This window comes from Rhipicephalus microplus, chromosome 5, assembly GCF_043290135.1.
Source record: "Rhipicephalus microplus isolate Deutch F79 chromosome 5, USDA_Rmic, whole genome shotgun sequence".
Taxonomy (NCBI): Eukaryota; Metazoa; Arthropoda; class Arachnida; order Ixodida; family Ixodidae; genus Rhipicephalus; species Rhipicephalus microplus.
The window spans coordinates 41,225,295-41,247,736 of record NC_134704.1 but is presented as its reverse complement, the minus strand read 5'-3'; the positions used below and the strand labels follow the sequence as shown (position 1 = coordinate 41,247,736).

General features: G+C 45.2%; 2 protein-coding genes across 5 annotated transcripts in view; both read right to left on the bottom strand.

The window, feature by feature from the left end:
• The window catches only part of LOC119174671 (monocarboxylate transporter 13), a 214,171-nt gene that overhangs the window by 38,567 nt on the left and 153,162 nt on the right, over positions 1-22,442 (bottom strand). The window lies entirely within an intron of this gene.
• LOC119174674 (nucleolar pre-ribosomal-associated protein 1) overlaps positions 12,907-22,442 on the bottom strand; it is a 341,215-nt gene continuing 331,679 nt past the window's right edge. The window contains exon 36 of the mRNA XM_037425691.2: positions 12,907-12,919. The gene's annotated coding sequence lies outside the window, so the exon portion shown is untranslated. The remainder of the gene's footprint in view (positions 12,920-22,442) is intronic.

Sequence of the window (22,442 nt, the reverse complement as noted above, 5' to 3'; positions counted from 1 at the left end):
GCGCGCGCCTTGGTTTTTCGCATGCATTGTGGACATTATGAAGCTTGATGCTGTCTGAAACTAAGATTTCGCTGACATGCATTCAATGCGCCGAAAATGTAAGGTGCGACATGGAATAACCGAGCTGATGACGCGCGTTGCTTATATATATATGCTCTGATAAGCTTGCCGTGTTTACAAAGCATGACCTGTACCACCAACGCATCAGCCATGACATCAACTAACCTCGTTTGAATTGAAGATAAAGAACTAAGAAGCAGCTACGCATTAGCAAGCGAGAAAGTAGCAGCCACGGGTGTCTAATAGAAACCGAAATCGAATCACAAAGCAAGTTCGCGCGCGAGAAAGTTGAGGTACCAGTTGATATTATTGACCCGCGGTGCTTCCGTTCTGACTCATGCGTCGTTAATGCTGCATTAGCAAACTATTATGTCAGGCGAGGAAGGAAGGAAGGAAAATAGAGGGAAAAGAAAGGCAAGGGGGTTAACCAGCCTATAGGCAGCCGGTTTGCTACCCTGCGCATGGGAGACGGATGGGGGAGATGAAAGAGAGCAGAGAGGGAAGAGAGAAACAGCACATTCGGCAGCACACTCAGTCATAGTCCAGTCTTGTCTTTCGCGGTGTGTGACATTGCTGTTACAGTCGCTTGTTCAAGTCGGTGTCGCGTAGGAATTTCAACAGAGCTTTCGTCGCCTTCTGTTGCAATGTCTTCTCTCGGGCACTTGACAGAATAGTGTCCACAGACATTTGGCTGTTGTCGATGCGCGCAAAAGCGGACGCCAGTGACTGTCTCTGGATTTCAAACAATGGACAGTCACACAGGATGTGGTGTAGCGTCTCTTCACAATGACAGGCATCGCAGAGAGCGTTGTCGGCCATTCCTATGACAAAGGAGTAAGATTTTGTAAATGCCACTCCTAGCCATAAGCGATGAAGAAGGGTGGCTTCTCTTCGGTCGAGTTCAGTGGGCATGCGGAGAGCCATCAAAGAGGACAGGTGGTGTTGACGATTCGTATCGATGCTTGGTAGGCACCATAGTGAAAATGTGATTTCACGCGCAAGTCGTCGAAGATTACTGGCAGCATCGGTCCTCGAAAGTGGTATGCCTTCTTCTCGTGTTCCTTCAAGGGCTGCCCGCGCGGCAGTATCGGCATGTTCGTTCCCTATGATGCCGCAGTGACTTGGCAGCCATTGAAGCGTCACATGATGCCCTTTCTCGAGTAAAGTGCGGAGAAGGCATCGAATTTTTAAAACAAGCTGTTCGTATGGGCCGCGACGCCGTGCTGAAAGCACAGATTGTAGGGATGTCAGGTGAGGGCCTTTTTTTTTAATGCTTTGTGCGCTAATGGTTCATGCATGTGCCGTGGATTGTGCATCAAGCGAACACTACGGCCAGAGGCACCGACACGGAACAAACGCGTCACATGCGACATTCAGATTTCGCCTTACAGACGTGGCAGTAACTTATTTCTACGAACCTCCTTTCCGGAAGTTATAGAGATATAGCAGATATCTAAACTAACACCACAGAACAGTTCAGAGCTGTAGCGTACGATAAGTCAAAAACTAATAAACGTCACAATGTAGGCTGCATATGCGCAAGATTATATAGCTGAAAGGCGAGAACGGCGACTTTGTGAAAATCCCGCCGATATAAAAGGTATACGCAAGTTACGACGTGACCCTGTTGTGTACAGAAATGTAGACAAGAACGATACTCGGGTAAGATAAAATACAGATATGAAGATTGAGAATGCACCACGCGGTCTGCGTATATCACGCCGTCATGCCTCCGAGTTCCCGTTATAATAGAGCTCTAGAAAAGAGTACCATATCTTTGTTGTTGTTGCGAGCATACACTTTTACAGAGTGATTCAATAAATGTGTTTAGTATATTTTAAAAAATATTGAAATGAGGTATCTCATTTCTCAAATGCTACCTGCGGCGTTACATTTACTGTAGCAGAGCGCATCTTCAGATGCGTAGAAACATTAATTAGGCAGTAAATATATGAACTAACAATAGTAACCGTGAAAATAAGCGGCCGAGTCAAATGAGCAAATTAAAGTGCTCGCTGCGAAAAGTCCGTAGATTTATTAAAATTTCTGTAAGGCGGCCCCTGGTAATCACGGCGGGGCGATGAAATCTGGCTCGGCGTTACAAACCGAAACCAACGCACTAAACATCGCATGTATATCATTGACTTCGAAAACGCCCTCAATGACGACACTGTTTCCTTCGCCGTTATCAACAAGTAGTCTACATTTATACTTCAATTCGGGGCAGCGCTTTCCTGCCGTACGGCCGCTCATCGACGCTCGCTTATCCTCCTCCCCGATGTGGGGGAAACAGCGTTGTCATTAAGGGCCATTGATTGATATGTGTGGTTTAACGTCCCAAAACCACTATATGACTATGAGAGACGCCATTCAGGGCCATCACACTTGGTCGCGTCGGGAAGCACTTGAATATAGGGGAACACTGAGGGTCTTACACTTAATTATAAAACCACTCTATGGTACGCCACTACCAATATAATGCAATGATGCAGGATGTAACATCCCACTCTTCCGGCTATGCTGCCAATCAGGCCAGTAATAAGCATGAAACAGAGAGAAGAATTCAATCGCAGTGATTCAGGCGCAGGAACAAATTAGACAAGTTTACAAGCCACTTTGAAAAAGCGTATTCTTAGGCATGTTGGTAATTGATTTCTCCCTTTCTAGCGCACAAATGTTCAAGCAGAGTATTCGCGTCGCCTTCTGTCCTTGTCCATTTGCGCGCTAAAAAGTGTTACAAGCCACTGCATATACGACCATGGAGTGCGCACCTAAGAAAATTATAAAATACGAAGCCCGTGCACAGATTTGCGACTTGCTGTTATCGCCGCTGCCCGCCAAACCCGTTCTGCTACCGGGAGTCCAACGTGTATAGTGACCCCAGGAGTCACACAGTTCGCGCGTCGCGGCGTCGGTTTCACTGGTCAAGCCAGTTTATATATCGCCTCCCGAGGCGACGCGGTCGAACCACTCGCACGCACCCAGAAGGTGCGGCACGGGTGCTCAGCCGTGGAACGCCCAAATTTGCGGTAACCTCGAGCCATAAACCATCCCCGGAGCAGCATTTTACGGCCCTCGTTTAAATACGGCGGCCAGTTTACCAAAGAAACAGCGCGACCTGGGCGCAGTTTGATAGCACTGCGTGCGCGTCGCGAGCTTCGCCTCGGTCTTTTCGCGCTGCGCGGCTTAAGGCCAAACCTCATAAGCGCGAAAATGCACGCGACGAGCGACGCGACGTAGATCGTCTTCGCGCGATCAGTCGCTAGCGCAGGCAAACCTCATTCACGCGACGGCTTCGGCGAGCGAATTCCACTGTTGCTGGCATGGGACGTCTACTCGCACCAAGAAAACCGCGTAGCGAGCGGTATGCAATTTAAAAATAATATATACTGTTGTGTAATGAAACGGAAAGTGTTTATTATTGCAGCACTTTTTTATATGCACATGCGTAATAAACATTGCGTTATTTCTTGATGCGCATACGTGACTCGGGCAGGGTCACGTGTACCTATGCAGTCTTTGTCTTTTCCGGTATTTCGCTATTGGCTGCTTGAGCCCAGCACTTCCGGGCGATGAGCGATGGTTTCCAAATCTGGAGAACCGAGCGATCGCGCGAAAACGAGCACGCGACACGTCGCGCGAACGCCCTGTTTCGTCGCTCATAGCGTAGCTCGTCGCTGTCGCGTGCATTTTCGCGCTTATGAGGTTTGGCTCTTATTCCTCTATGTCGTACACCCATGAAAGAACCCCGCTGTTTCGCGGCAGAGGCGAAAGGTTACGCATGGTGTAGTTGGTCGTAGGGTAGCTTTCGTGCGTAAAGGAGAAGGGAGAGTCCAGACGTGAGAAGTCGTTAGCCAAACGAAGACACGTCACAAGTGCTTATGCACATTGTCGTCTGTCTTAAAGCTTGGTTAGTTGCGTGCACCACGGCAAACGGTGGCACCCATAAAGTGACGGGAAATGAAGTATAGCGCAAACCCGTAACTCTAATCGCGGTCTCGTGCACAAAATTCTGTCTGTGAACCGAATTAAGAAGTGCAGCTGGGATCGGTGTCACCTGACAGTGTTCTGGTTGTACAAATGATCATTTTAAGGTAACAAAATCACGTTGTAATGTACACGCCGAAGAGAGGAACTCTTCATATATAAAGTTTTACATTTTCAAAACCACGAGAAGATTATCAGGGATGCTTTAGAGGAGGGCTTCGAAAATTTCAACCATCTAGTGTTCTTTAACGTGCATTTACATCGCATAGTACACGAACATCTACTATTTCACCTCGATCGAAATTCGACCACCGGGACCGGGAGCGAATTTGCGGACCAGTAGCCGCACACTCTACCCACTGTTCCGTAGAGAGGAACTCCGGATTAATGTAGACGACCCGAGGTTCTTTAACGCGCGCACGGTTGCACTTGCACTTAGCTTGCACTTGCACAAAGTAAAAAATTATGACAAACCCATAACGCGTCTATAGACCTTTTCAAAAACGGCTCCCTGGGCGCCGCCATAGTCCTCTTTGGGCTGTGCAAATTCGCGTCTCCCCTCAAAAATACATTGACAAGGCTGCGCCCTTAGCGTTCGTACTGCCACGCGCAGCCCATCGTGGCGGTGTTTTTTAGATGCGGAGCATCTTATACTCGCGCCTTGTAGTGCGCCGTCCGCGTCGTCCGCGCCGTCCACACCGCTTCTCGAACATTCGACAGATGACGCGCGCGCATGCGCCGTCGCGCCGTCGCCCACTCTTCCACCATCTGTGCATCCCTTCCTCCTCTACACACTGCGCGCGCTTCACTCCTCCACCATCTGTGCACCCTTCCTCCTCTACACACCGCGTTCGACATCTACAATTCTCCTGATTCTCCAGTGGACGCGCATGTGGCGTCGCGCTTCGAGAACATTCAACAGCTGACAGTGCATGCGCCGTCGTGCTCTATATATACTCAAGGTCGGCGCTCGCTCGCTCAGTTGCCGCTCGTCGGTTGGTTTGTACGGCGCGCCGACGTCCAAGGTCGCGGTGAAATGAATTCCAACGAATCCAAAAACACAATGATCGACGTCCCTTCGACCAGCGCCGCCCTTTCGCATACGTGTGTACGTGTTCACTCATTTAACACCCCCTCCTACAACCACGTTAACCAATTTAGCCATCGACCCAAGTAAGTCGCAATTTAACACCCCATTTCACAACCACGTTAACCAATTTAGCCATCGACCCAAGTAAGTCGCACTTTAACACCCCGTTAACCAATTATATGGTCCGCATCCTCCTCAGTGTTCCCCCGAGGGAAGCTGCGGGCAATTTTTTTTCCCTCTGTGAAAAGGTGGATATGCTATTTTAGTCGAATTTGTCCTATACAGAACTTCAGATCACCCGCGCTGCATGGTTTTGTGGTTGTGGTTCTTGACTACTGACCAGAAGGTCGCAAGATCGAATCCCGACTGCGCAGCAGTCAAGATGTCGATAGCGGCGAGATGCTTAGATATGCGTGTACACCTTTGCGTCTCCTTTGTCTTTCTTTGTGGGCTCTGGCTAATTTTATTCCAATGTACAGTGCCAAATACCGCACATGTCCATGTTACAATACTTAGATTTAGATACACGTTGAAAAATTTCGCTCACTGTCCAAGCGCATCTCTCACTCTCTCTATATATATATATACCTTTAATCCTATCCGTTTAATCCCTCCTCACCCCCTTCTTTTGTGAGCTACTGTTGAGGTGTCGCACGCTGATGCAGACAGTTAGGGGGCTCACTTTTCTCTTCTTTTCCCTCGTATAACCACAATTTCGGGCGGTCGTTTTTTTTAGATGCGGAGCATCTTATACTCGCGCCTTGTAGTGCGCCGTCCGCGTCGTCCGCGCCGTCCACACCGCTTCTCGAACATTCGACAGCTGACACGCGCGCATGCGCCGTCGCGCCGTCGCCCACTCTTCCACCATCTGTGCATCCCTTCCTCCTCTACACACTGCGCGCGCTTCACTCCTCCACCATCTGTGCACCCTTCCTCCTCTACACACCGCGTTCGACATCTACAATTCTCCTGATTCTCCAGTGGACGCGCATGTGGCGTCGCGCTTCGAGAACATTCAACAGCTGACAGTGCATGCGCCGTCGTGCTCTATATATACTCAAGGTCGGCGCTCGCTCGCTCAGTTGCCGCTCGTCGGTTGGTTTGTACGGCGCGTCGACGTCCAAGGTCGCGGTGAAATGAATTCCAACGAATCCAAAAACACAATGATCGACGTCCCTTCGACCAGCGCCGCCCTTTCGCATACGTGTGTACGTGTTCACTCATTTAACACCCCCTCCTACAACCACGTTAACCAATTTAGCCATCGACCCAAGTAAGTCGCAATTTAACACCCCATTTCACAACCACGTTAACCAATTTAGCCATCGACCCAAGTAAGTCGCACTTTAACACCCCGTTAACCAATTATATGGTCCGCATCCTCCTCAGTGTTCCCCCGAGGGAAGCTGCGGGCAATTTTTTTTTTTGTAGCTTCACATTACGGCATCTCCCGTAATCATGTCATAGTCCTATGGTCATTAAACTGGTAAAACTATCTACGGCGCTTCTGGTAAATACAGAACTCTTGCAGCCCATTGATAAGTATACAGTTGCAACCAAGAGCCCCATTTTTGGGGGCCCCGCGACTCCTGCACAGCTAATCACGTGCCTGCCGGGGCTCGACCGAGGAGCGCTTTGGAATTTGGCGAATCCGCACGAGCGACGTAAGCGCGGCAAGAAGGCGAGGCGCATTCCTCGCGATCCAGGTGATCGCGCCAGCGCGCGCACCAGAGCTGATGCCTGCGATGCGTGCTCCAGAAGCGGGGGTGCGAAGCAAGCTCTGCGCAGTTAGCCCTCCTGCCGGCTATTCTCGGGTAGCCTACTGAGGTCGGTCGACAGCGAGCAGATCCCTTTTCGCGCCCTCCCCGTGCGCTGTAACTCTGTCGAAGACAGAGGATCCGCGCCAGCTGCTCCGTGGCGACGGCTCGGAACGGTGTAGTTGCATGCGACCCGACATTCGCCCACTGAGGCGACTCGCACGCCGGCTAGCTGCGCAGAACGAAGTCTCTTTAGCACGCGTTGTCACGTGCAATCACCGGGGGTATACAAGCCAAATACGCTTTACCATAATAATAGAGCATGGAATTGGTAAAACTGAGCTGGTGGTTTTGTCGGTTGACAGTCTTACTAGATTTGAACAGCGCGGTTGAATTAAACATTGAACTGGAACTTTGAACTTCGCAACTTTGAACTGGAAAAGGAACTGCAGTTTGATTGATTGATTTGTGGGGTTTAACGTCCCAAAACCACGACATGATTATGAGAGACGCCGTAGTAGAGGGCTCCGGAAATTTTGACCACCTGGGGTTCTTTAACGTGCACCCAAATCTGAGCACACGGGCCTACAACATTTCCGCCTCCAGGAACTGCAGTTTCAATAACTAGTCTAAGAACATCAAGTAAAGTACCTGAAGGATGTAGCGCGTAGCGAAATACAATTTCTGAGTCATCCTTCTTCAGTCTTTTTATTGAATACCTTTTTTTTGTATTCCAGTCATTACGCCGTCTCATATTCATCGTAGATGCATCGACTATATTTTCCTTATTAATAACATTACTCTCTACTTCGACAACCTTTTTATTACAAACCTTTTAACTTTTACCGATTCCTAATTCATCTATCGCTTTTCTGTGTTCTACGTTTATACGCCCTCTGTCATTATTTTTTCATAGTGCACTAGTTGGTTAGGCCTCGTGCCTTTAACACGCGTCAGTTATGCCTACTTTTATATTTGTAATGTCAATATACTGTGTAGCTTGAAGAAGCCCTGTTGTTGAATTCATCTTAGTTATTTTCAGTTATGAGCCGTCAACGTAATTTTTTTCCTCCTTGCCACTTGATTATAAACGTGCGCATCGCGCAAGTGGTACCAATAGAACACTCTGACGTGCGTTAACTATCTCACTAAAGGTGTCGCCCACTGAGGCTCAATCGCGACTTGGCTATCTTCTAGAGACGTTTCCTTCAGTGCTTGCTAGCTGCGATCGGATCGGATCATTCTTGTCCGTATGTCCTCTAAGGGCACCAGTCCTCTCACCTCACGGAAAAGCTTAGGCGCCGTACTTCAAACCGATTCCTCTTAAACAGGGATTAATCGCTACGTAAGTATTAGCTACGCTTAATGAGGTTCATTGCGTGTATAACGAATTCGACGTGCTTAGAAGCACCACCAAGGTGTAAATCGCATCGCAGTTAGATAGATAACAAACAGAAATCCCAAAGTGCGTGGACAGAAAAACCGAGACAAGGGGCACACGGGTTGTTGATTCCAAATATGAGCAAAATAGCGCCAACTGAACGAGGACTGCGTGCGTGTGTTGCCGTATGGCAATATCGCGTAATACAGGCGACCCTCCTGCGCGGCAAACTAAAGTGTCGGCACCCGCGTTACGCATGACACCGCAGTGATAGTTAACAAGGACGGAATAATAGCTTATCGCTTGATTTCATGTTTCCCAAACGTAGCCGCCTAAACATTTTCGTCTCATGAAGCATGTAATCATGCGACACAAAAATGTTTAGGAATTCAGTTAAAATTTGATTGATATGCCAAATTTAACGCCCCGAAACCATGATATGATTATGAGAGTGCCGCAGTGGAGGGCTCCGGACGTGTCGACCACCTGGGGATCTTTAACAAGCCCCTAAATCACAGTGCATGGGCCTCAAACGTTTTCGCCTCTGTCGAAAATGCAGCAGCCGCAGTCGGGATTCAATCACGTGACGTTCGGATTAGCAGTCGAGACGGGAATGCTTGTGTACGTACCACTTGATCTTGTGACGAAGCGGAAGTGACACAACGGAACTTAGTCGTGAGCGGGAAGTGACGTCACGGGGAAGAAGCAGGCGTGAAGTAACGTTCGCCCAATTTTCCCAGTATTTACTTGTAAACAGCCGCTTAAGTTTTGTACTCGCACGATCCTATGCTGCTTGTTAGTGACGAGTCCCACGTGTCGCTAACGCCTCCTGGTGACGTCACTAGTATGTGCGCGCGAGTGATATCAATTTAATACGAATAAGGCGGAAGTTATGGCGAAGATGGCAGCTTGAAGGTATTAAAAATCTTGGAGGTGAAAACGCCACCGCAGTGACAATTTAGACGAGTGGACTTGCCTTTGTCAAGGAAGCTGCTGCGTTAACAAATACGGGGCGATTATTTTAGAACTGATCAATTTCATTCGACTGTTGTTTCAGTGCAAAATATCAGATTCTAATGCTGTTTATGCCAAAATATTAAAGAAAGAAAAACGTTTAGTGGCTTTTCCGTTTTCTTTTTCATGTGCAATGTTGGCAAAAAATATTTATAAATAATAAGAACCACTATATTCCGCGCAAGAGAGACTAATCTTTATTGAAAACGAAACGGTCTCTCATTTATTCTTTATTTGCAGCGACGCACATACAGAAAGCCGGGATGAACCATAACATTTTCATTTTTCTGAACGTTTCGACTTACCAAGTAATTTATCCTTACAAGTGCGCATTTTCGCTGACGACTGTATAATTTACCGAGCAATAACTAGTACTTGTGATTACGTAATAATTCAAAATGACCTCGACCTCATCAGCAATTGGTGTAATTGTTGGCTAATGTCCCTTAATTCAAGTAAATGTAAAGTAATGCCCTTCTCTCGCAAACATTCTAACTCTGAGTTTTCTTACGTTATTAATGGCAATCCCGTATCTAGTGTTGACTCTTTTCAATATTTAGGTGTAACCTTCACATCTAACCTTTCTTGGACTACCCACATCACCAACATCTGCAGTGACGCCTCACGACCATTAGGCTACATACGCCGCAATCCACGTAAGACGCCCACAAATATACGTGCTTTAGCTTACGTAACATTTGTTCGCCCTGAGCTAGAATTCGCTTCTGCGGTTTAATCCCCTCATTACAGCTATTTAACTAACATGCTGGAGTCGGTCCAGAATAGAGCGGCTATAGATTCATCTCACAAAACTACGATCATAGCGCAAGCATAACACAAATTAAAAAAAAACTTATCACTTTCCCTTTTGAGCAGCCGACGTAATATAAACCTCCTTTCATTATTTCATAAGTGCGTACATGAAACAAGGTCATTATCAATGACATTGCAAACATCTGCATTCACACCAAAGAGACTGAATAATCATCTTTCATTCACACGCATGTACGGTAAAACATACATTTTTAACTCATCTGCACTCTTCCGTGTCATCCGCATGTGGAACAGCCTTCCAGATGAAATCGTAGCTGAACGCAATCGAGAAAAATTCCGGCACCTTCTACTCACTCATTTCCAGGATTAATTGCTCGTTTTATCCATATCAAAATTAGCACCTACGCGTTTATTCACTACTAGTATCTCGCTTTTTTTTCTCTTAATTTAAACTTTTTTTTGATGATTTGAACACTAACATGTCATTCAGTTCTGGTGTGTATTCTTGAGTGATGTTTTCTTTTGAATATTGGAAATTCTTTTCACAAATTGTGCTTGTTTTTTAGATTGTTTCACGTGATTATTTCACATGTATACTCATCTAATTTTTATTGCCGTTCTATTCCTGTTAAAATTATTATTAATACTTTCTCATTGTTATTCCCGTTAGGACTTGTTTTATAATTGACAATTAGTTTATGTTATTGTTTGTATGGAAATTGTACCAATTCGTTTATCTATTCATTTTATGCTCCCCTTACACAATGCTCTGTTGGGTCTGTAAGTTATTTTGAATAAATGAAAAAATAAATAAAGCACATCAAAATCAGAATTTTGTAAAGAAACAGCAGCCAAATGAAATGGGTAAGTTTAAATATAAAATATTAACTCTGCACAAGCCTTGTCAAAATGTCAGCTCAAACAACAGCCCTCATTGAAACATTTATATTTATTTTATACGAGTTGTTAAAGTTCTTCTGGGCGTTTCCTTGCGCCCTGAAAAAATATATATATAACTTATAACGGACGACCACCTTTTCGTTAAGTTACCTTGCCCGTTGGTTATAGCACTAATACGAAATTCTGGAGTTTTAAGCGGTGTGTCTGCGTCGGCAGTGCGAGTGACACATACCACGTCGGAAACCTCCGAAGTAACCAAAGAAAGCTGTTTGCATAACAAACAAAACAAAACAGACAAATCAACGAACAAACAAACAAACAAACATGCGGATCACAATCTCTTCCCATATTGCGGTGCGACCCTTATATTTCCCTAGAAGCGCGATTCCACAAACCTTGCTCCATCTTTCACATTTTGGCGGCAGTCATGAGAGCGGGGCGGACGACACGCGAAATATAAGGCAATGCTCGAGAAGTGTGGAAACCTATACGAAACGCACGAGAGGGCAGCAACGCGTTGGACAGCCGAGGAGCGAGCCATTCGTCTGTGACGTGGCGTCGAAAAGGCCCGTCGACACCGTTATGTCAAGCAGCCATATAACTTTTCCTCGCGCGAATTGAATGGGAAGCGAACGCCGCAACCGGCTTGGCCTGTCGTATATTACATACTCGATCCGTATTTCCTATGAAGCCTTATAATAACAAAGGCTTCGCGTTTTTGTCGTTTCTCGTATCCTGTACATACCCCTCTTTCCTTTCAGCTCCCCGTTCTCTCTCGGACATTGCATATTCCTCTCTCTGTCTCTACTTGGCGAAATGAAAACGTTGTAAATGTGTTTATTGCGCGGTGCTCGGCGACAATGCGCAACGGTGACAGTCAAGGAGATGCGCAGATTCCCGGCACGAGCGGCGTTCTTTCAGAAATGGGCTCAAGAAGACAACCAACTATAGGAGGCGCTGGACAGAAGGACTCAATACAGAGTTCCAAGTCTTTTACAGTGAAAGCTGTTACGAGATCGGAACACGGGTCACGCGCAGCGTCGTAGTTGTCTGCCGCCGCCGCCGGTGTCCGTAACCAGTGGCGCAAGAAATAACAAAAACTCAGAAAATAGAAGACACCCTGGTGACACAATAAGATTCGAACCCAAATTTGCAGCGTGCCAGCCCAGTATTCTACCACTGAGCCACGCCGGTGCTTTGAAACAGTTTCTAAACTTGCCTTAGGCAGGCTTGATGTCGGGAAAGGAATCGCGTTAGTATGAGGAATACGGCGTTTTAGAACATCAAAGGAACACCTAGGCGTCACACAATGCGAATTGACTAGAAAAGGTGGGCCGTCCAATGATCCAATTTATTATAAAACCTTGTTTTTGGTCACCTATGAACTGTGGCGCATAATTCTTCATCGTCGTAAGCCACTGCACAAAATATATATATATATATATATATATATATATATATATATATATATATATATATATATATATATATATATATATATATATATATATATATATATATATATATCCCTAGCAAGTGTGTAGCGCATACCACGCTTCTCTGAAGAATGACGAAAGATAGCACAGTGAATGCTGGCCTACTACACAAAATTTATGATTATTTATGGCGTAGTGGGTACCCAGCAAGTCTGCTTGTAGCAGTTATTCAAAAAGTGTTTAGAAAAAGCTCTCAAAGGCCGCTCCTCTAGCTTTCGCTGTGACTGTGCTGCGCGTTCCGCACAGGCCTGGCGTTTCTTTTTTTTTTCTTTTTTATATGAGGCAAAAAATATGGGAACGTAGGCTACGTTAGAGCCGGTTATCCCATCATCACGTTAGTATATAATGTACAAGATACACGCAAAGAATCGGAAACTTACGAAAAATAAAAGAAAACATGATTAGAGAACTGTGAGCATATCTGCACTATAAGGCTTATAACGTATGAGCACAGTCTATGGACATGATCCAGTTCATACAGTGCAGCCACATCGCGTATAGAGTGCGTATAAGCTTTCGCTGCAATATGCAAAGATTTATGTAAACGAAAAAAATACATACGTCAGCGTATGTCGTTGGCAGCTATACCTTTCACCCTAACCCTTTCATCTAACAGCAACACAGCAACAAAGAAACTCAGAAATCAATGACGCGCTACCTAATTAAACTAATATCGTCTTAGCGTAACCTTTCTTGCTTTCTTGTTGTAGCTGTAGCTATAGTTTTTTATTTATATTTGGCAGAATAAGGGAAGGTAGGCTACGCTAGAGCCGGCTATGCCAGCTTCATGGCAGTAATGTACAGGACAAACACAAAAAAAGTTGACAATAAAATAAGAAAAATTAATCAAAGGCACTATGTACATACTAAATACCTATAGGGTTTATAATACATAAATGAGCACAGTATGTATGGTCATAGCCCAGTTCATATATCAAGATCACATTGCTGATCGAGTCCGTACAAATAGTGGCAAGGTATAATATGAAGTTTATCAGATTTGTGTTCATTGAAAAATCACAGAGGGCGCTCAGGAAGGGCCATTGATTGTCTGAATGTGGCCACGGTTCAAGAATTTTTCTAATCGTAAATGGTCGTTTGTCGATTCGGTTCAAACAATCCCTCAGTTAAGCGCGTTGTTGATCGTATTGCGGACATTCTAAAAGAATGCACTCCTCTGACGCATCGACATGATCGCATGCAGTGGACGTAGTGCGGGGACGTTCTTCTCTTTATGCGGCGTAAAAAGTGAGGTGTGTATGAAACATGAAATCGTAGACGGTGCAGTAGTGTGTGAAATGGTGTATCGATCTTTTGATTAGGTGAAAATCGGAGAGACGGATCTGTTTGATATAAGAGTGAGGACTGTATTTTTGTCAAACCTAGCATCCTTGCATAATTTGTGGAACAGTTTAGAAATAGCTTTTTTTTTTGCTTTCTGACAAATAAACGGGCGCTGGTGTCAAGTGATATTTTTTGTGCGCTGCATGCTAATTTGTCAGCAATTTTGTTTCCCATCACTCCTGCGTGACTTGGAATCTACTGAAAGCATATCTTGTGGCCGTCAAGATAAGTGACGGTAATCGTTTTTAACATTTCACATATGATGCTATCATGTGTATGAAAATAAAAATTCTGAAACATTCGCAGTGCTCCTTTGGAGTCAGAATATATTACCCAGTTTTGCCTTTGCTGGCTTTTAACAATGAATTTTGAAGCCTCTCATTATTGCAACAAGCTCCACTGCTGTAGACGATGTCTTTCCGGAAAGTCGAAAATCTTTTTTCTATTTTACATGCGGGTTTATGAAAAGCCACAGTCTAGCTTTTGTATATTGTAGAGCCATCCATGAAAAAAAATGTGAGATGGTCTCGGTAATTGCACATTTGTTGAAGCGTTAGAAATTTGGCTTCAAGGTAGTGTATGGAGAATTTTTTCTATCCCTTTGATGTCCAAATTTGTCGTCGTCGTTGCCATTGTTGTCGTTGTCGTCGTTGTTGTTTGTTGTTGAAGTACGTCTTTTAACGCTAGCCGAAGAGTGTGTTCTACTGCCGAAGAGTGTGTTCTACTGCCTTGGTTCGTTCCTAAGTAACGGTTGGGTACAGGACTGTATATGTGTATTAGTCACACTTATATGATTACGGTATGTCCCTGGATGTGAAATAGCTATTACGGCGGTGGTGCATGTACGTCAAATACGCACACAAAGCAACAGATTTTCCATCAGGTGCCTTCGTGTTTTTGGAGAGCCTCCGCGATTGGACCAGGCAAATGAATAAGTCGGTTGACACAAGTGAATAATGCAAAAAAAAAAACATCAACTGAATCCCCTATAGACAGGGAGCAGTAAGCATCTCCCAACTTATAACAACAAATAGTTGTATAGGTAAAAGTGAAATAAGAAAGAGACACCGTATCTTTCCAGTTTTACGTGTTTACCTGCGTCTATATAGCAAGGTTTGCAGTAAATTCCACGTACAAACATCGGCTAGATTGCCAGCTCAGCAAAAACAAACTCGGGTGACGCGGACACCGTAGTTGTTCACCGCCGCCACCACCGCCACCGGTGTGCGTGACCACATCGCACGAAATTGGAAAAAAAATCAGTATTAATGACACAGTGGGGCTCGAACACGGGTCCCCTGGCTGCCAGCCCAGTATTCTACCATTGAGCCAAACCGGTGCTTGAGACTTGATGGCAAACTTGCCTTAGACTGGCTTGATGACGGGAAAGAATCGCGTTAATACGACTTATATAGCGTTTAAGAACGGCGAAAGACCAATCAGCCGATGCACAATGCAAATAGCTTACCGAGTGGGTCGTCCAATGCTCCAAACCTCTACAAAAGCTAGTTCTTGTTCCCCTACCAACTGTGGCGCATACCCACTTCAGGCATAATCCCTCATCGTCATCAGCCACTGCATGAACAATTGGCACAAGATTCCTTGAAAGTGTTTAGCGGAAACCACGCTTCTCAGGAGAATGACGAAAAATAGCATAGTGAATGTCGGTCTATTATCCTATTTTTTTATTATTAATGACGCAGTGGGTACCCAGCAAGTGTGCTTGCAGCAGTTTGCCAATGACTGTTGAAGAAAAGGCTCTGAAGCGGCCGCTCTTCTAGCTTGCGCTCTGACTGTGCTGCGCCTTCCGCGCAGGCCTGGCGTTCCACTGTCTGAAGTAGTTAGTATAGAATAAAGAACTTCACAATATTACATCACGAACCACGCAAGTTACTATTTAACGACTACACTGACGGTTATTAAGGATATCCTTTTTCCCGCGGCATTGCGTCGGCTGAGGCCAATACATATATTGGAATCAAGTTGCTGACGACGGCGATTGTGGTAACGTTTGGACAGCGTTATTGATACCGCAGACCACGCTCGGACGGCGCGTTGAGAGCCGAGCGGAGCACCCACTATAGACGCTTCGCTTGGCAAAAGAGAAGAAAGAAAGCAGCAACGTTCGCACAACTTAGCGAAACCAGCTTATCTAAAAGCGCTAGCAAAAATAATGGGTAATTTCGCTTTCTTCTTCATAGTGACGTCAGCTTCGCCAGCACCCGTTAAAACGTTTTTATCACTAGAGCCCAGCTAGTCCGCGACAAAGTAATATAAAGAAAGTCCGAATAAAAAAAAAAGAAATACATTTCTGTAGATAGTGAGAAATGGAAAACAAATCAAGCGATGTACTGAAAATTTGGGCACTGTCCTTACTTGCAAAAAAAAAAAAAACAGAAGTTAAACGGCACTTTCGGTAATGAGCTGTTCAAGACAGCTAGACTCTTAAAAGCTATGCAAACTCACGACCTGTGCAAGCCCGCACGCTATCTCTAAAACAGCTTAAAAAGCGTCGCTTCAGCTCAAGCTGCTCATAAAGCAAAAAAAAAAAGAAAACTATTAAGATCACACTGAAACAGACCTAAAGCTGTAGCTTCGGCGAGATCATGATGACTCTTTGAACAAAGTACACAAGGCAAGACAACAAACAGGTTCCTATGACGAGAAACGCAACCTGTGATTACGCTGCAGAAAAAATGAGTAAAATAAAATAGAAAAATTGAAGCGCAACAAAACGAGAAAGGAAGTAAAGAAAATGTGATGAACAGAGTGAATAAAAGCTCAATAAAACAAAACTATGACCTATGTACTGCAGAAACTTGTGTGCCAACAGTGCGATCAATTACTTGAGGAAAGCCGTACGAACTAGGCGAAAAGTAGCGCACATTGTCTCCTAAAGTCTTTCTACAAGCTAGCACCATTACACTTTCAAAACGAGGTTTCGAGTCCACCGCACCGTATACATCAGGCTCCACATTCACTAAACATTCTTACATCAGAACTACTCCTGAGAGAAAAAAGTATGAATCAATGCGATGACTGGAACACATCATTAGCGACCACGGTGAGCTACTGGCAGAAATCTCTTACAAACAACACGCCTTGCTATAGTTCGGTCAAGTGAAAGCCTAGTGGAAGCCGGACTCGCAAGCACAAGCCAGTGGATAGACTTTACCGCGTAACGTGCGATGTTATAGGACACCGAAATGGGGCCAAGGTTGCGCGAATGACGAAAGACAAGTTGAAGTGCTCGTCCGCACTCGTCTTGTCTGTTTATTTTACTTGCGTTCGGTGCTGTGCGCAGTGTTAACTCATTTTCAGAGGCATAATTGCTTTTGTATTCCTGCGACGACCGGAGTGAAGTTGGTGAAAGCGAACATACATTCGAACGTATTGACCTAGTGCGCTGCAGTTCTGACTAAACAAGTGGCACCGTTCCATGGCGTGGCACTTTGGTAATCATCGCGACTTCGAGTGGCTGCGTAGACAATAAAATAGCAGTTCGAAGGGTTCAAGCTAATTCGCGGTTACACAGAAGTGTTGCGTGTATGGCTGTGTAACAACTGCAGCAACGCTGCCAAAAAATAAAATTGTACGGACTAGCATGGAAGACCCACTATAGTACGAACGATGAGAGCATTGAGTAAAGGTGGTGTAACGTGCGAAATAAGCAGAAACTTTTCTTTTTTTTTAGCACTTCTTATTATTTCGAACGAATGCTCGATCAGCGCCGCCAGTATAGTGGCTGCACGTGAATCCATCGCGATATCGTCCAAGTGCCACAGTGCCACCATACCAGCTTTAAAGGGGACGGAGCAGGGGTGTCGACTGCTTATAGGGGTGTGGGGGGCGAAGTCCGCCCGATACTTTGACTTAAAGGGGGAAGGGAGGTGAATTGATGAACCTTCGTCCCCCCACCCCTCTGAAGGAAAATCTGGCTCACGCCTAAGTAAGGGTGCACAGAAGCGCCTACGAAACTCTGTCCGCAAAGCATTCCACTAAAACACCCAGCACATTGACAGTGTTACACATCACAAGACAGCAACGTGCCACGAAGATGCTTGCAGGTTGAACTGACGTCAAAAGAGCCGAGATCGACGTGGCTCCGCGATCAAACGGAGCAATAACCGAATATGCAAGCGCAGTATAGTCATTAGGGTTCGTGTACAAAACTAGTTCGAATAGAAGATAACAGGGCAACGAAGGGGTCCAAACGGGAGCTCTGACAGACCGATAAGAACAGGAGGCACGCGATGAAAAAAAAAAAAAAACACTTATCAAAAGGATCGGAACGACCGCGCTAAGCGGTTCTTTATCATATGCGGCCATCGGAAACGCCTCCCACTGTGACGATGAACTCAGCAAGCGCTCGTATCCAAAGTCGTCTACGCCACGAAGATGCGGATTGTTAGACTCATAAAGGGGCGTGTCTGGATGCTATAAGGGCCAAGGCTTACCTCAATAGTAGTGGAGTCCCTTCGAGCGGCTGAATCAAAGAACGGTTCGCCTCCTTTTCAGTGGCTTCAACCCCGGCTGTGTTATCGGTTGATGATGGCAAAAGATATAAGCTTGCGGGTGGCTGTCTGTCTGGTGGAATGAACCGCACGATCGGAGCGGCTTGAAACCGAGGTCAGCGAACAAAGCAAACACTTCGGATCGATAGAACATTCAACAATTCAAGAAAGAAGGCTTTGTAGATTAGCCAGACTCCATTTTCTAACAGGTAGGGGTCGATGCGATTATCATTAATCAATAAAGTTATGACTTTTGCCTCGTATGTTATCAGTACGATGGCAAGTTCGAAAGTGGCTGGCAAGGGAGTAATGTAAGTTATAGACCTCAACACGACATATACGTAAGTTATAAACCTCCACACGACACCGTTTTTTCTTTCTTTTTACGAAAAGCAACAGAAAAGAATGTTGCTATGTGTAACAACAAATCTTTCCACATCTATGTGCTTGTAATGGACCTCGTACTCACACAATCACGGCACTCGCAGTCTTTCAATAAAGGTTGCTACACTTTATGGTGTAGAATGGTCCTCTGATACTTATTTGTGCAGCCGCCCATTCATCTGCAAAATACACTGGTACCCACAATTAGGAACGGGCTAAAACCTAACGCGCCACATCATGCACCACAGAGACGTGACACATGCTGAAATTTCGCGCGCCGAGATTGTTCATCTAACGATAAAGTACAAGCACCACTGCCAACACCATGCATGCAACAAAATATGGCGTGCTCATGATAAAGTGACACGAAAGCTTTCAGGGTAGCTTGCCTATTCATAAGGGGAAGGCTACCAAAGAGTAACATGAATGTACCGAAAAATACCTACGCTACACATAAGCTTGAGACATTTTGTAGCGAATGTAAACTAATACTCAATGATGCAGAGGAAAGTGTAGAGAATGTTATCAGTGATAAGTTTAATGAAAATCTGAAGAAAGAAAAATGGACAAACAGATAAGTTGCCCTGGAAGGAACCGAACCTGCGACCTTCGAATAAAACCTCTGATGCTCTACCAACTCAGCTACGACCACGGTCGTCCTCCAGGCTACCTCATTTGGTATATATATGCGTTTTTTTTAAGTGGTAGTGTCAGTCAGCGCCGCTAGTATAACCACGACGACGAGTGTAGAATACTATTTTTCTGCCTGTTGGCGTCACATAAGTGTCGTAACACGGGGCCTTATTACGATCTGGTTGCTGGCTAATAATTCCTCGCATGCCTCGTTACCAAGAAGGTGACAGACGCTGCCACGTCAATAACGAGTCCCCCACTACGACTGGTCTTACAGCCACACCATGGTTTGTCAGGCAAGACCCTATAAATTATTATTACATTGGATAAAACAAATATGCTCGGCTGCTGACCCAAAGATCGCGAGTTCTATCCCGGCCATGGCGGTCACATTTCGATGAAGGCGAAACAACAGAGGCTCGTCTACTGTGTGATATGTCAGTGCACGTTTTCTGGAGCCCTCCACTACGGTGTCTCTCATAATCAAATAGTGGTTTTGGAACGTAAAACTTGAGATATTATTATTAAAAATCATAGATAAACCTCAGAGACCTTCTTGCTTTAACGCATCCTTCTCCGTTTCAGGGACGAAGCTCATTAAAGCGTGGGTCTGTCCTTCCCTCGTATGTATGTATTAGTACGTTGCCACCGGTGGCACATACCCGATTCGGTGGCACATACCCGCTCTAGAGTGGGTATGTGCCACTCTAGAGCGGACTCACGGACGGACGCATGGATGGACGCGTGGATGGGCGCACGGACGGACGAAAGCAAGAACGGACGGACGAACGGAAGCAAGGACGGGCTGATGGATGCTTCGCCCCACTCATCATCATTCACTGCGTGGACATTCTGTGATTCCTCTCTCTCACACTCTTCTTAAAGAAAGGCGGCGAAAGTTTCACAGCAGTGTAGCATTGCTTCTAAACGGGCTCGGGGGATTACCGTGTTTTAGTGCACTACCAAGACGAAAGAATGAAAAAAAAAAGGCAACACATTGTCCACCTAAAGTGATGAACTCCAGACACTAAAAGACGATACAAAAATAAGGAATGTAGAGGAGAGGGGGCCTCGCACAATTAGATTGGCGTTCCAACCCTTCTGATGTCTGAGCCTCGAGCGAACCAAAAAAAAAAAAAAAAAGAAGCTCATCGTCTTAAGTCCTTCCGTGTTTCCGTGTCAGCAGTTCTCGAAAACAACGTTCGCGGCGCTTCCGTTTAGGGCTAAGGAAGAACCTTCTTATCTACCGCAGAGCCTTCCCCTACACCGAGAGATTTCGTGCTTTTCGCCACTTTGGGGTTAAAGAAAAGTCAATTCAACAATGTGACCCTTACGGACTGCTGTGAAGTGCAGATGCAAGGTAAATTGAGATCGACACCTTGGTGTGAAAACAATCTAAGCAGGACACCGGCTGCGATTATGTAAGGCGGAATAACTTGCGCGCGTGCGTGCGCGTTAGGTGTGCGCGCACGCAAGCGCACCTAATGCGATTTCAAACGATACGTAAGAGTGAAGATGCAATCTGTACAACACTTAATGCTCTATTGCTATTGTTGTAGTAGTAATAGTAGTAGTAGTAATAGTAGTAGTAATAGTAGTAGTAGTAGTAGTAATAGTAGTAGTAGTAGTTGTTGTTGTTGTTGTTACTTCGTTGAAGTCTACCAACCTGGGCTTGAGCTTCCAACTCATGGATGGCTAAAATATTTAGTTTAATTAGGCAGTCATTAGCCACTACAAAAATTACAGAGAATACAAAATATCTGTGAGAATCCATCAAAATTTATCATAAAGGGCAAAATAAATCATGCAAGCCTGAAAGGGACATGTTTATGCAAATGTAAATTACAGTGAACGAACGCTGGCTTATATAAATGAAACAAATGCTTACTTTAAAAAATAAGTGTGTGTGTGTGTATGTATGTGTGTATGTATGTGTGTATGTATGTATGTATGTATGTATGTATGTATGTATGTATGTATGTATGTATGTATGTATGTATGTATGTATGTATGTATGTGTATGTGTGTGTGTGTGTGTGTGTGTGTGTGTGTGTGTGTGTGTGTGTGTGTGTGTGTGTGTGTGTGTGTGTGTGTGTGTGTGTGTGTGTGTGTGTGTGTGTGTGTGTGTGTGTGTGTGTGTGTGTGTGTGTGTGTGTGTGTGTGTGTGTGTGTGTGTGTGTGTGTGTGTGTGCGTGCGTGCGTGTGCGTGCGTGCGTGCGTGCGTGCGTGCGTGCGTGCGTGCGTGCGTGCGTTTAGAGGTGGGAGTTAGAGGAACTGTAGGAAGATATAACAAATACAAGAACGTGAATGTTGATAAACCAGAATGTGAAAGTGGGAAGGAAAGATAAAAAAGAATTGATTGATTGATATGTGGGGTTTAACGTCCCAAAACCACCATATGATTATGAGAGACGCCGTAGTGGAGGGCTCCGGAGGGCTCCGGAAAAGATTTAAAAAAAAATGATGGCCCGGAGCCAGAAGTAGTTAACGTCATCTGATATTTTTTTTTTCAGTTAGAACATAGCTATGAGGTAAGCAACAATGGACCAGTCGCCTTCCGCGTCCGACGCAGGGACACTGCTCCAAAATTTGAGGTCTGCAGACAAAGGAAACAGACGCATGAAATACCGACGCAAAAAACGATTTCGACAGCTGGTTGGTATGGCGAGCCCGCTTTGAACGTCGGCCCGCTTTGGACCAACATAGAAAGATAAAGAGAAAGAACGTCTTTCATGCGCAGCATACAGTTTTGTCTTTTTCGTGGATGTGGTAAAAGCAAGAATAAACTCCATCAAGACCGACGTTGTAATTGCGGACGAATGAATCACTGCGCATTACTGGAATTGTTCGAATGTGTCACCCTTTGTTACGCTGCAAGCTCGTAGGAGCCTTTTACAGACATTGTACTAACAGGTGCATTGTAAGGCCGCGTTCCTAGCGATTCTTTTTTTTTTTTAAACATTGAAGCAGTATTCAAAACACAAAAACCGTTTTGTATCTCGAGGTTTTCGACAAAACTCTCTTTAATGCTTTTTTTTCTTGTTTATGCGCAGAGCGGAATTCACGATTATATGTGGCATGTCACAATAGATTTTGAGTGAAAACAAT